Source organism: Pleurodeles waltl, chromosome 5 (genome assembly GCF_031143425.1).
Source record: "Pleurodeles waltl isolate 20211129_DDA chromosome 5, aPleWal1.hap1.20221129, whole genome shotgun sequence".
Taxonomy (NCBI): Eukaryota; Metazoa; Chordata; class Amphibia; order Caudata; family Salamandridae; genus Pleurodeles; species Pleurodeles waltl.
Genome location: NC_090444.1, coordinates 1,292,398,850 through 1,292,412,517, shown reverse-complemented (window position 1 = coordinate 1,292,412,517; position 13,668 = coordinate 1,292,398,850). Strand labels below are relative to the sequence as shown.

Genomic DNA, 13,668 nt, shown 5'->3' with positions numbered 1-13,668 from the left:
GAATTTTTGTCGTTTTGGTGTCTATGTACTCATAAAAATATAACCTATTTTTATAAATTGGTGTGGGATTTTTATTGTGTGTTGTGTCTCACTTATTTACTGTATTGGTGTTTTTGAATGCTTTACACTCTTGTCTCCTAAGTTAGGCCTGCCTGCTCGGTTATAGCTACCAAGGGGCTAATTTACTGGGACCTTTACTGAACCTGTATTTGGTTAGTGGCCTTAGTGCCAGTGGTAGGTTCATAGTTACCACTGCCAGTAACCCACTTTCCAACACATCTCTAGGAGGATGGTAGCTCACCTGCAAGATCTCCAGATTCAAGGCAAGTGGACTCCAGAATAGTTGAATCTGCACATCAATTTCCTTGAGCTCAGAGAAATCTCACAGGCTGCTCAAGCTTTTGTGCTGAGAGTTCAAGGTTCCTCTGTGTTGATAAGGACAGACAAAGAGTATGCATTATCTCAACAAACTGGGAGGTGCACGATACAGGATTCTGTCCCAGGAAGCTCAAACTATTTGGCGGTGGGCTATAAGACATCAAGTAACCTAGGTGGGCAGAACATTTCCCAGGAGTACACAACTCTCTAGCAGATACCTTGAGCAGAACATCCCAAAGTTGTCACGAATGGGAATTGAACCAACTGGCCCTGGATGCCATATTTCAATATGGGGCAAGCCCAATCTGGATCTTTTTGCATCACAAGAGAACATTAAACGCTGGTTTTACGCCAGCAGGTAACCTCAAAAGGGATCAACACACTAATAATGGTGTGAGAGGAAGAATTCCTTGTCTGACTTCCCAATCTATTGATCAGCACAACACAAAGGACAAGAAATCAAAGTAGAAACCCTACCTTAAGGGAGTGGGCTCCGCCACACTTCAGACACAACATGCTTGTTAGAAAAACTGCCCTCATCCACTAATCATGTCATGCTTCATCATAGGGTTATGTTAACACATCCCACGCTGTCCCAATTAAGGAATGAAGCAAAATGAAGATGAACAAAAAACACAAAAGACATACAGGGATCAATCACACAGGACACCACTCAGAATTACTAAAACTATCTCATGTGAATCCATTCCTAATCTGTATTCCGGTATTCACCGTATAGGATTAAAACAGAATTAGATAATTGGTGGTGATATTGGGATATAATCACCTATTCACCCCAAATCTCTTCTCTAGGGTCAACATGTTTCGGCCATTTCCATCGCCTATCTGGGTCGGTCAGCCTCCATCAGGACCATCGATTCCCTCAAAATTGAGTTCCCTACCATGAGCTTTGGTTCAATTGCCCACTGCTAGTACACAGATTTTGGATTATCTACAAGAGAACAGAAAGACAAACATATAAAATATACAAAGACTCCTTGTGCCTTGAGACCCTTACAGGTGAGTAGTTGTGCTTGATCCTGGGGGAATGCCCTTTCAATGCAATGGTCCACGATTTATGCCTGCGCTTTTCCCTCAATCCCACTTATGTTCAGGGTTCTCTAAAAAATCAAACGGGAACCATGCCATTTGATACTCCTAGCTCCATGATGGCCCAGACAACACTGGTTTACAGAGCTCCTCAGGCGGTCGGTGGACAAATACATTCAACTCAAGCCCCAACTAGACTTGTTGTCGATGAACAATCACCAGGTCCTTTTTCCAGGCCCGATTTCTCTGCATTCGTCAGCTTGGCCCCTGAGCAGCATGAGCTACAGCACCTAGACATTCAAGAGGATTGTCGGAGTATTCTTGCAAAGGCTAGAGCTCATCCTACCAACAAAGCCTACTGCTTCATATGGAAACGTTTTTGTCTTTGGTTTGAGAAATATTAAGTGCATCCTATCACATCTCCTGAACAAGTGTTACCATATTTACTGTCTCTAGTCAAATCTGGTCTGACACATCTGTCACAGTGCATTTGGCTGCTATTTCTGGATACAGGCAGGTTTGGGACTCCTTGTTTATGATCACACATATTAATTGTCTAATTTCTTAAAGGAGTTTTCAGGGCATACTCTCCAATAAAATCATCACCACCTGCATGGCAGCTTACACTGCTATCTCAACTGATTAAAATGCCATTTGAACCAATTTGCAGAGCAGCACTAAAGTTACTTACCTGGAAGGTGGCGGTGTTACTAGCCCTTACCTCTGCCAGGAGAGTAAGCGAACTTCAAGCATTCACTGTTTCCTACAATTCAGAGATAACCATGGTAACCCTGTGAACTAATCCCAAATTCATACCAAAGGTTTCCACTGATTTATCCTCTAAATCAACCAGTTTTCTAAGGCGGGTAGACCTTTAATACAAAAGACTAGAGCACACTCTACGAGAACAGTTGCCACAACAGTGGCCTTATTTGCTAGGGTGTCCATTGAAAGTATATGCCATGCTGCAACCTGGAAGAGCAGGCACAGTTTCACCCAGCACTACTGTCTGGATGCAGCACAGATTTCTGATACATCCGTGGGTCAAGCGGTACTTAGGCATCTTTTCCAATAAGGTGAGCCTGTTAAAATATGTTATATAATGTTATACCCACTGTCCGCTGTCATAATCATGTATATTTGTTGCTAATGTATTGGACTGGTAACCATCCTGATTCAAGCATGTGAATCCATGAAAGATACCCCAATACTGGAGAAAGAATGTGTTACTTAACTGAAACTCCCATTCTTGATAATTGGTATCTTTCATAGATTCACATGCGAGCCACCCTCCTTCGCTTAGAGGCTGTCCTTCTTGGCCAGTGAGGTTTATCCCACTAGTGCTTGGAAAATCTGATTGTGAGTGTTCTAAGGGTGCTGTTGCCTGATTGGGCATTATTCAACTTTGGTCCTTTTTTTTATTTTTTATATAAAGAACATGGATAGGCTATTAAGCTGAATCTTGCATTTACTTCCTACTATACTGAGAGATATTGCTTAATATGATACTGTGAGACTCCCACAGAAGTGTGGCTCAATGGTTAGAGCGGCAGACCCTGAAGCAGAGATCTGGCTCAAGACCAGGGTTCAAGTCCTGCTTCGGCAGGTCTTGGGCTCAATTCCCCTTGACCAGATAATTCTCGCCTCGGTGCCTAATCTAATTCATGGGTCCCACTCTGCAACTCTGGGCAATAGCTTGCTTAATCTCCACAACGGCCCCAACAGCGCTTGGATGCCTGGCTTCACTCTGGGGGTGCTCAGGAGTGGCGCCTCACAGGGAAAAGCCAGGAGGGGTTCCATAGCGGTATGAGTACAGCGCCTTGAGACCCTAACGGGTGAGTAGTGCGCTATACAAGTGCTAATTTACATTTACATTTACTTTGACAGGGAATGATTCAAGCATGTGAATCTATGAACGATACCAATACTGGGGAGCAGGTGTTAAAGGTAAGTAACATATTTTCCCAGCACTATGCCCTTTGTGTGATTTGTTTATACATTTGCTTGCATAGTTTCAGACTGCAGTTGGCATCTTGGAAAAAGTACTCATGTGGAATACCTTGTTATTTTAATTGTAATTTTATTTTGTTATTATTATTCACCATTGGCAGAACATGTCAGCAGAAATGCGAGAGCTCTTGTGTGTTGAAGCTAGTTCTGATGTTCCTATAAGCCTATATCTGCCCTTCCACTCTGTATAACTGCTCTTGATTATTGTTATTTAATGGCTTTTATTGTTTGAGTATTGACTAGGAGTACCAATTTTCATATCCAACATTGCTTGTCGTAAAATAGTACACAAGATAAAGGATAAGGGCACATTGAAGTTGTCTGTCTACATAGACTATTCATGTTTTAACCACACAAGCTCTTGTTTTGTTGTGAAAATACCGTTTTGTTTTGTTTGTTTATAGTTGCTTGTTTTGTGCTTGTATGTCTCTAAAGAGAGATAGTGGCGTTCCCAGCTAGGCGTTTTATCCCTATTAAATAGTATGAACAGGCTTGTAGATGTATTATTTGTCCTTTCAGGTGTCTCCTCTGGACAGAAATGACAGTGGAATTTTGTCGTGTGCAGACAGATGGATTGTAGGGTTGTCAAGGAAACTGCCTGGTGCAATAAACCAAGTGGCAGCTGAGCTGTCTCCAGAACATCAAAGACTGCTTTGAAGCCTGCATTTTTAACCCATGTGGAAGGAAAGACTGGAGTAAATAAAATTATGAAATGTTAATTTCCTGTTCTGCATTGCATTAACTTTTATGGCGGTTAAATGGCTTCTAATTTTATGCAGAAGAAATGTTTTGTCCCTGCTCCCAACAAGATGAAAGCCATTGAACATTATAGAAGGGTGTTTCCATCTTATCGCAGTGGGGTGATTTCACTGCCTGGGTAGAAAAACATCTTAGAATATCACATCTATTTTTTCTACAAACAGTTTTTAGTTGTCTGCTTTGTCAGTTTAAGGTCATGCAGTTGGTCGCTAGACATAATTTTAAAATGTACGAAAGAAATGTAAAATGGTTTATCAAAGTGAAATCACAACAAAATAGTGATTTTTTTTTTTTTTACGGTCTTTGGAGCTTTGTAAATCTCTTTTTTTAATTTAATGAGCAGTGTGACGTCTGATCTTGGAGCCTGCGAAACCTAAGAGTAAAAACGTTCTAAAGCAGACCCGGTGGTTGCAGGCGGGGCCCACTGACACTCTTTCTTTGGGTACACTTATTTTGCCTCATCTGACTTTGACACAGATCAAGAGACAGAAACACACAGGGTAAAGAAGAAGAAAGGGAAAGATGGAAAGATCGTGACAAAGAGAGAAAGAATGAACCTGTAAGAATGAGATAAATGGGCAGAAATGTCCGGTGGTGGATTAAAATGAATTGCAGTGGTAGTAGGCATTCCTGCCATTCAGTAGCGCCGGCCACCTGCCCCTAAGCAAAACTTTGATCCCCGGCACTTTTTTTTTTTTTTTACAAAGTAAGTACTGGATAGATCTGTTACATGATCTAGCCTTTTTCAGCATATTAACACCATTTCATTTGTATTGCAAGATGACAAGTGAGCTAAGGTACAAATTGATTACCTATTCTTGCCCCAATTCCCACCATCTGTATAAGACGGTTGTATGATGGAACCATGCGTGCTGAGACAGGGCAAGCCTTAACTCAGTAGGAACCACAACCATGTTGTTTCCATGCATGCCTTTACAACAAATTTTTGTTGTAAATGCATGCCTAGTAAAGGCAAGTGTGGCAACGGCAGGCAAAACAGCATGCGTGGTTCTATCATACCATCCCCCCACCTGCCCTGAGGCCCAAAACTACCCTAATACCAAAACTAATCTGACTCCCCCAGCCTTGAGCCCTTAAAGAACCTATCCCTACCCCCAACCTCCACCCCTATAACTAAAGTACCCCGACCCCCCCACCCTAAACCTAAAAAAAAAACTATTCCAACCCCCACCCCAAAAAAGTAAACTACCCCGACCCTCCCCCCCCCCCACACCCGGAGCCCTAAAAAAAAAAAAAAATACCCAGCGCCCACCCCTAAAAACTAAACTGCCCTGACACCCCCAACCCTCCCTCAGCCACAAAACCTTCACCCTAATAAGTAAACTACTCGACCCCCCCTTCGACCCTAAGCCCTAAAAAAAAAAAAAAAAACTATCCCCCTCATTAACCCCAGCCGGTAAAAACTAAATCACCCTGACCCCCTCTCCCCCCGACCCTGAGCCGTAAAAAAAAATAATAATAATAAAGAAAATAACCCGACCCCCCCTCCTCTGCCCCTAAAAACTAAAGCTAAAGTACTGCAACACCCTGCACTCACCCTAAGCCCTAAATCTTAAAAACTACCCACTAACCGTGCCCCAACCCCACTTACCTCATTGCGTCCTCTCCTGATCCTTCCTCCGTTTCTCTCCTCCCTCCTCACTTCCTAAACCTTCCCCACCCCTTTAAAAAAAAAACTACATCCACCCTAAATAAAAAATATACCCAAACCCCCCACTCCTGCCCCCTAAAAAAAAGTAGCTCAACCCTCCCCAAGCCCTTAAAAAGATACCCAAACCCTCACCCCTTAAAAAAAAAAAACAGTTCTCCACCCACCCCAATCCCTTGATCCACCCCCACCCCTACCCACTAAGCGCTTAAAAAATATTCCCAAATCCCCCGCCCCTTAAAAAAAAAATAGCCCTACACCCCCCCACACACATACCTTAATCCACCCCACAGCCCCACTGGCCCTCTGCATCAGCTCCCAAACTAAGCAAGGCTTTTTCTTTGCCATAACCACGCATATGCGAAGCTCAGTACATGCGTGGTTAAGGCACAGGAAAAGCCATGCATTGTTTAGGCATGCTTGTGTGGGAAACGTCTGCGCGTGGTGGGGACGTTTGCTGTATAATGCCCATTCCATTGCTGGGCACAATGCAGGAGTTAGTGCACGTTGGTTAAAGCGTTGTGCAGCAGCCGTATTCTATACAGATTGAAGCTGCCATATTGAAATTAGTCCTTGTTTCTTGAAACGGGAGGTGATTAAAGTCTCCTGTTGCAGAACTTTCTCGATGATTCTGCTTTGCTACCGCGATGAGAATTCAAGTGACCAGTAGCTTTTAGAATTCTCCAACTTCGACACTTTGCAATTTCTGCCTCTGTCCATATGCCATGATAGATGATTAATCAAAGTTTTGAGGGTAGTAGAAGGGACGAGTTTATTTCAATTGACATACACTTCATTTGAGCTTCTGGAGATATCACCTGAAGTCAAAACCACAAATGTACAAAACAGTACAATGAGGGCAACATTAATGAAAGTACCCAAAAGTTGCTAAAGCAGATACGGGTCTATTTTAATTACTGACCTTGTGGTGCCTGCAGTTTTGCAATATAAATTAATGTTTGTATTAATGCCATTGATAAATCGTGTGTTTGCCGTTACATTTCAGTCGTTGATAAATATGGTAATAAGAACACCTGAATCCTGAATCGACGTTAGTAGCATCCTTGCCGTGTTAAAGGTACCAGGGGAAACGGCTGACCTACAGCACAGAAATAACTAACAGTGGCAAAGCCCATAGATCTGACTTTAAAGCGCTGATTCATGCAAGCTGTATTTTTGCATATCTGTGTTTGCACGCATAACACACAAAAGCTAGACCTGTCTGCTTTGCCAATGCTTGTTTAATAAGGATTTTTGTTTAATAGGGATTTAGCAGAATACTTGCATTATATGTTCCCTTCTGCAAGAGCAATAAAGAAAACTTAGCAATTATTGTGAGAGTTTCATAATACAGGATGATACCAATACTCGTTAAGAGAGCAGTGATGCAGTGCTTGTCATGGGTCATCTCTGTAAACATTATATATAATATTTAGTCCATATCCGATTACAACCAGGGCCGGCTTTAGTGCTAGTGGCACTCTGAGTGACAGTCTTTTATGGAGCCCTCACCCCAGGACCACCTCTTGGGAGTCGCTCTCTACCACCAGGTAAATATGCCCCTCAACTCTCCATAGCCCCCCTTTTCACATACATTAATTTGTTTTAAAGCGCTTGTAAAGACTGGCTTTAATAATCCACTCAAATAGCCACAATAAATATAGTTCTGTTCTTTGCAGCAGGTATATTACCCTCTACGCTACTTCATGGCGAGTCAAAGCTGCCACTAGACAAACCTCCCATATCTCTCTCTTGCAGGAACGTTAATCGCAAGCGGTATCGAGACATAGTAATTGTTTCCTGAAGGCTGGACGCGCAAGAAACTTTTCAGCAGGTGATTTTAAATCGCAAGTTTCGTAAATCCTTGCTAAACACAGCGCCCCACATATCCAGGTGAGCACCCGGTGCGGCGCACCCCTAACACCGTCCTAAAGCCGGCCCTGATAGTACACCTGCTTGACTGAAACATACATTACGATGTACAGCAACGTAACTTGGCTTGAAAAAGGCAGATTCTGATTTTATTCGGGTTGCTCGGTCGCCATGATAATTCTGTGCAGGAGCGCGGCTGTATTGTTTTGTGAAAAACAATATTCATATCTATGACATTAAACTGTCAGGTTCCGCCTTGGCCTTAACAAACACGCGGAGACCTGTAGGTATTGATAACGCTTCTTTATTAAACTCTCACATCCTGTCTGCCCCTCGCGCCTTTTCCTCCTCTATTTATCCCCTCCCTCCACTCGTCACGGTGCAGTCTATTCTACCCCGATCGTAGGGGTAACGTCGCACTCACCACTTCCGTCTGTGCGTGGTGGTGTCATCCAGCACCGGTGACGACACTACATCCCTCCCCAACGGGGAAGGGAACGATTTAACTAGAACCAACAGAAATGAAACGGGTATCGGTTTACTTGGCCTTTGTGGCTCTTTTCAGTAGAACGGTTCTCCCCTCTCCTGGAGGGTGCTCTCGGGTTAGTCAATCACAAGCGTAGTCCTCGTATCGTCGGGAGGGGCCCGGATTGTGTCTTAACATGTATCTCCCACTCCTTGTCCGGTCTGATCCCTGGGTCTCTCCTGTCCTCTCGTTGGGTGTTATCGCTCCAGTAGGTTGTGTCCGCCTTTGCTCTACCGCTGGGTGGGTTGTGTTGTGCTCTGGGTCACCTCCTGCTCGTCTGCTCGTGGACTCGGGGTTTTCGGTGTCCACCTCTAAGTCTGCCCACCCGTCGGTGCTCTCTGTGTCTCTTTCATCGGATGTTGCTTGGGGTACTTGTTTGAAGAAAGCTGTGTTGCGTGTTACCGTCTCTGGTCCTCGCCGGGCTATTATCATGGTGCCTCTTCTCACAGTCACGGTCCACGGCCGTGCCTCGAACGGGAGACGGATTTTCCCTCCTGGGTGGCGGTCTTTTACCAGGAAGGTGTCGCCTATTTGTACTGTCACTTCGCGGGCTCTCCGTTTTTTTGAAGCCTGCGCGTTGGTACTGGCTCTTCTGGCTGTCGACTTGTCCGCCGGCGGTGGCCTCGCCGCCCATGATGGGTGATGGGGGATGGCATCATTCACTGCTCTCCCGAAACAGAGTTGGCTGGGGCAGGCTCCTGTGGTGGCGTGTGGAGTGACTCTGTACTCTCTTAAGAAGACATATATCGCTCTCTCCGGGTTCTCGCCTTACGCCACAGCTATGCGGATGACCTTGTTTAGTGTCTTTACAAACCTCTCTACCTCTCCATTTGCTTGTGGCCAGCGCGGTGTGATGCGCCGATGTTTGGTGTTCGTTGACGCCAGGAACTCCGCCCATTCGTGGCTGTTGAAAGGTGGCCCGTTATCTGTGCGCACCTCTCCGAAGAGTCCATGGGTGGCCATAATTTTTTCGAACTTGGGAATGACTGTGTGGGCAGATGTGGAGTGTACTACTTACACTTCCGGATAGCGCGAGTAGTCGTCCATCACTATGACCATATGTGAGCCAACGGGGAGGCTCGCAAAATCTGCACTGACTCGTTGCCACGATGCTGTGGGCCCTTCCTCAGTAAGAATCGGCGCTGGAGGGTCAGGGTTGCCGCTGGCTTGGCACACTAGGCACCGTTTAACTGTATCTTCCACCAATTTGTCCAAACCAGGGAACCACACTTTGTCTCTGAGGCGGGCTTTTGACTTTACGATGCCTTGGTGTGCTCCATGCGCCAGGGACACTGTTCTGGCCGTTAGGCTAGATGGAATAACTAAACGGAGACCTCTCAACAGGCAGCCCTCTTCGCTCACTGAGAGTTCCTGTTGTACGTTAAATAGAGCTTGCAGCCGGGCTTGGGCTTCTTGTGTTCGAAAGGTGTCGGGGCGTTGGAGGGGCTGCCAGTTTCCTGGTGGCTGCTATGGCTATCTGCAGGCACTCGTCCTGGGCAGTTGCCGTGATGACTTCGTTGAGTGGTATGGGCAGGGGTCTGACACGTTCAACTACCATCCTGACATACTCTTCTGTTTCCCTTGCTTCCTCCACTTCTTGGGGCATGGCTGTGCGGGCATGTCGGGACAGGAAGTCAGCTGGGTTCTTTGTGCCCGGTTGGTATTCCAGTGCGAAGTCGTACCCTTGAAGTTGCAGGATCCACTTTTCTATCCTCAGTGGCGGTTTTGAGGATGAGCCTTTGAACAGAGGTAGAAGGGGTTTGTGGTCTGTCACCACCGAGAACGGCTTTCCGTACAGGTACAGGTGGTAGTGGCGGCACCCCCAGTGTATTGCGATTGCTTCTCGTTCGATTTGCGAGTACCGCTGCTCCGTTGGTGTGAGTGTGCGGCTGGCAAAAGCGATGGGGGCCCACTCTCCGCACTCTTGTATCTGTGCCAGCACTGCACCTAAACCTGTGGGGCTGGCGTCGACGACTAACTGTGAGTGGCGTTGCGGGTCGAAGAATGCAAGTGTGGTCTCTGCGGAAAGTGCTCTTTTCGTGGCTTGGAACGCGCTCTCTTGTTCCTCGCCCCATTGCCATTGGCGATTTGCTTGTGTGAGCTGCCGCAGGTGTCCCGTGATATCTGCCAGGTTTTGCATGAATCGACTGCAGTATGTGACCATACCCAGGAAACTCCTTACCCCTGACACCAAGGTGGGGGCTGGTGCCTCTTGAATGTCCCTGACTTTCTGGGGGTCTGGCCCGACTCCGTTTTTTGAGAAGCGATAGCCAAAGAAACAAATTTCTTGTTTTAGGAATTCACACTTGTCCTTGTGTAGTGTCAGTCCCCTACTTTGTAATCTAGCAAACACTGCCCGCAACCTCTTCAAGTGTGTTTCGACAGTGGGTGCGTGGACCAAAATGTCATCACTCACGTTGAGGACTCCCAGGAGTCCTTGCAGGACTTCTTTGATGACATGCTGGAAGACTTCCGCTGCGCTGGAGATGCCGAAGTTTAGCCTCTTGTACCTCCAGAGGCCATTATGGGTGGAGAAGGTGGTAATGGGCCGTGAATCTGGGTGCAGCATGATTTGATGGTATCCTGATCAGAGGTCCATTTTGGAGAACCAGTAAGATCCTGACAGTTCGCCGAGGATGTCGTCTATCGTTGGAGTTACATGTCGCTCCCTTTTAATTGCCAGGTTGGGTATGCGCATATCGACGCAGATTCTGACGGCATCCGGTTGTTTAGGCTTCCGCGCGACTGCGATGGGGGAGACCCGCGGTGTGGGGCCCGATACCTTTTCGATGACTCCTGCCTGTTCCAAGAGTCGTAGTTCTTGCTCCACTTGGGTCGCAGATGAAATGCCACTCAGCGATGTCTAAGCACTGTGGGTGTGACCGATTCGTCGATATGTAGTCATAGCGGCGGTCCTTTGAGGCATCTGATGCCTTCAAATAATGTTTTGAACTCATGTGTTAAGTTTTGGAGTGTGTTTTCATGGATGGCGAATGCGAAGTGTACTAGGTTTAGATCTTGAGCAGTTCGGCAACCGAGGAGGAATCCTGTGCCGTCCTTGGAGACGTAGACTTTTGTGGCCGTTTCTGTGCCGTCGTGGGTGATGTCGGTTGTGAAAACCCCTGCTATTTCTAGGTGTCGGCTGTTTCCAAATGCGAATATCTGTATGTTCGTGGGTCGGAGCTCTGGTAGTGGGTTTAGTAAGTTGTTATATACATCCATGGCCATTAGATTTATGGACGCTCCTGTGTCCACCAGTGCCGGTGTTGGGGACCCTTTGACTACGATGGTGCGTGTGGGTAATCGTCGGCCTCCGACGGCGTGAATGACATGGACTGTGTGTTGGTCATTGTCCATGTCGCTGTCTGAGTCTTGGCTCAACGTGGTTTCCACCATTTTGACGGTCTTTCTTGTGGTGTTTGTTGTTTGCTACAGTGCTGATTTGCAGACTTTGGCAAAGTGATTGAGTTTGCCACATGTGCTGCATATCTTGCCCCATGCTGGGCAGGTGGTCGGGTGTGGTGCTGGGCCGCCGCACCACCTGCATGGTCTGCCTCGTAGCCTTCCTTTATAGGGTTCCCCTTTTTGTTGCATTGTGTTTGTTGTCGCGGCGTTGGCTGCCTCTGTCTTTGCCTGGGCTGTCGGTGCCTGTTCCATGTGGGCTGCCCGAGCTCGTGCTAATTCTTGGGAGTGTCCCAGTGTGAGGATATCCTTCATCAGCATGTTGGGTTGCTGGAGAATGCGTTCTCCAAGTTTCGTCGAGGAGCACCCCTGTATGAACTGTACTCTGATTTTGTCCTCTTCGTCGGTCAGAATGCAGGTGCTGGCTAGGTCTTTCAGCCTGGCATAGAAGACATCGACGGACTCATCCGTGGTTTGGCGGGCTTGGCGCAGTAGGAACCTTTCATAGTCAGCGTTGGCGTATGGTTCAAATTGCACCTTTTAGTGTTTCATACGTGCGTGGTCGTGTTTCCGTGACGGATTTGAATACTTTGTGGATATCTGCACCCCCAATGTGGAGAAGAAGAGGTCTGCGCCGTTCTGGTTTGATACCCAGGGCTTCAAAATATGTCTCCAGGCTTTCCACCCAGACTTTCCATCTTGCTGCTTGGGTAGGGGGGGCACCTGTGATGGTGAAGGGCTCTAACGGTGGTACACCTGCCATGGTGACCAGTGTTTGGGATTGTGAGGCAAAAAGTGTCCCTGCAAGGATAGGGCCTGCTGTCTGTATCTTCCTGATGGGTCAGGTAGGTTGTTGTACCTTGCTGCTGCTTTTTTTTTCTTTTGTTTTCTCAGGGAGCGTGATGTTGGAGCTGGGCTGCGTGTGAGTGTCCTGATTAGTGTCCTCCAGGAGGGGTGGGGCGCCCCCTGGTGCTCTTTTATTTTTCTCTTGAGCCTGTGCTGCTGAGCTGCGCGTGTATTTGGCAGCCTTTTGGGTGGGGCGGGGCACTTTTCCGATGTTCGCTGCCTTTGTGCTGGGCAGCACGTGCGTTTTGGAGCCTACGGGAGGGGTGGGGCACCTCCTCCGGTGCGTGCCGGCTTTGCGCTCGGTAGCGCGTTTGCTGGGAGGCCTTCGGGAGGGGTGGTGCGCTTTCCTGGTGTGCGCAGTCTTTGCGCTAGGCAGCGCGTGTTTCTGGAGGACCTCCGGGAGAGGCGGGGCACTTTCTCAGGGCTTGCAGCCCTCGCGCTGAGCAGCGCGTGTTTCTGTCGGAGCGGGGTGGGTACCTTGAGTGCGGCAGCATGCTGGCTGCTCCTGCTCCTGGGATGCGTCGTTGGAGAGGCCGAGTCTTTATGGATGCGTCACCCTCGGCGTTGTCGATCCTGGGATACAACCTCGAACCGCACCTGTCGCGGGGGTCCGCAGAGTTCTTTTTCCAGCAGGTAGGCGAGGCTCTGTGGGGTGGTCCGGCCGTTTTGTCCACTCGAGGGGTGGGGGGGACCGTGGTCGCTGGTGGTGACACTACCACTGGTGGTAGGCGCACCTCGTCGCCAATTGTCAGGTCCCGCGTTGGCCCTAACAACCACGCGGGGACCTGTAGGTATTGATAACGCTTCTTTATTAAACTCTCACATCCTGTCTGCCCCTCGCGCCTTTTCCTCCTCTATTTATCCCCTCCCTCCACTCGTCACAGTGCAGTCTATTCTACCCCGATCGTAGGGGTAACGTCGCTCTCACCACTTCCGTCTCTGCGTGGTGGTGTCGTCCAGCACCGCTGACGACACTACATAAACCTGCACAAAGAAAGGCGAGAGAAAAGGGGCATAAGCGATGCGGAGGGAGGAGGACAGGACAGACAGAGAGGGGGGGATAGAGAAAGCAAGGTAGAGGGAAGCTGAATGCAACTGAAAGAAAGCCGATGCCAGGGAATGAGAGAGGAGAAAGTGGGGAGGGAGGAAGGGGAGG

The 13,668-nt window shown here is 47.7% G+C and overlaps 1 protein-coding gene across 2 annotated transcripts in view; it reads left to right on the top strand.

The window, feature by feature from the left end:
• GPR63 (G protein-coupled receptor 63) overlaps positions 1-13,668 on the top strand; it is a 286,168-nt gene that overhangs the window by 177,435 nt on the left and 95,065 nt on the right. Inside the window, exon 3 of one of the 2 annotated variants that reach the window (XR_011203829.1) lies at positions 3,958-4,157. The exons of the other annotated variant lie outside the window; for it this stretch is intronic. The gene's annotated coding sequence lies outside the window, so the exon portion shown is untranslated. Of the gene's footprint in view, positions 1-3,957; positions 4,158-13,668 lie in introns of those variants that run through there. 2 annotated transcript variants of the gene reach the window in all.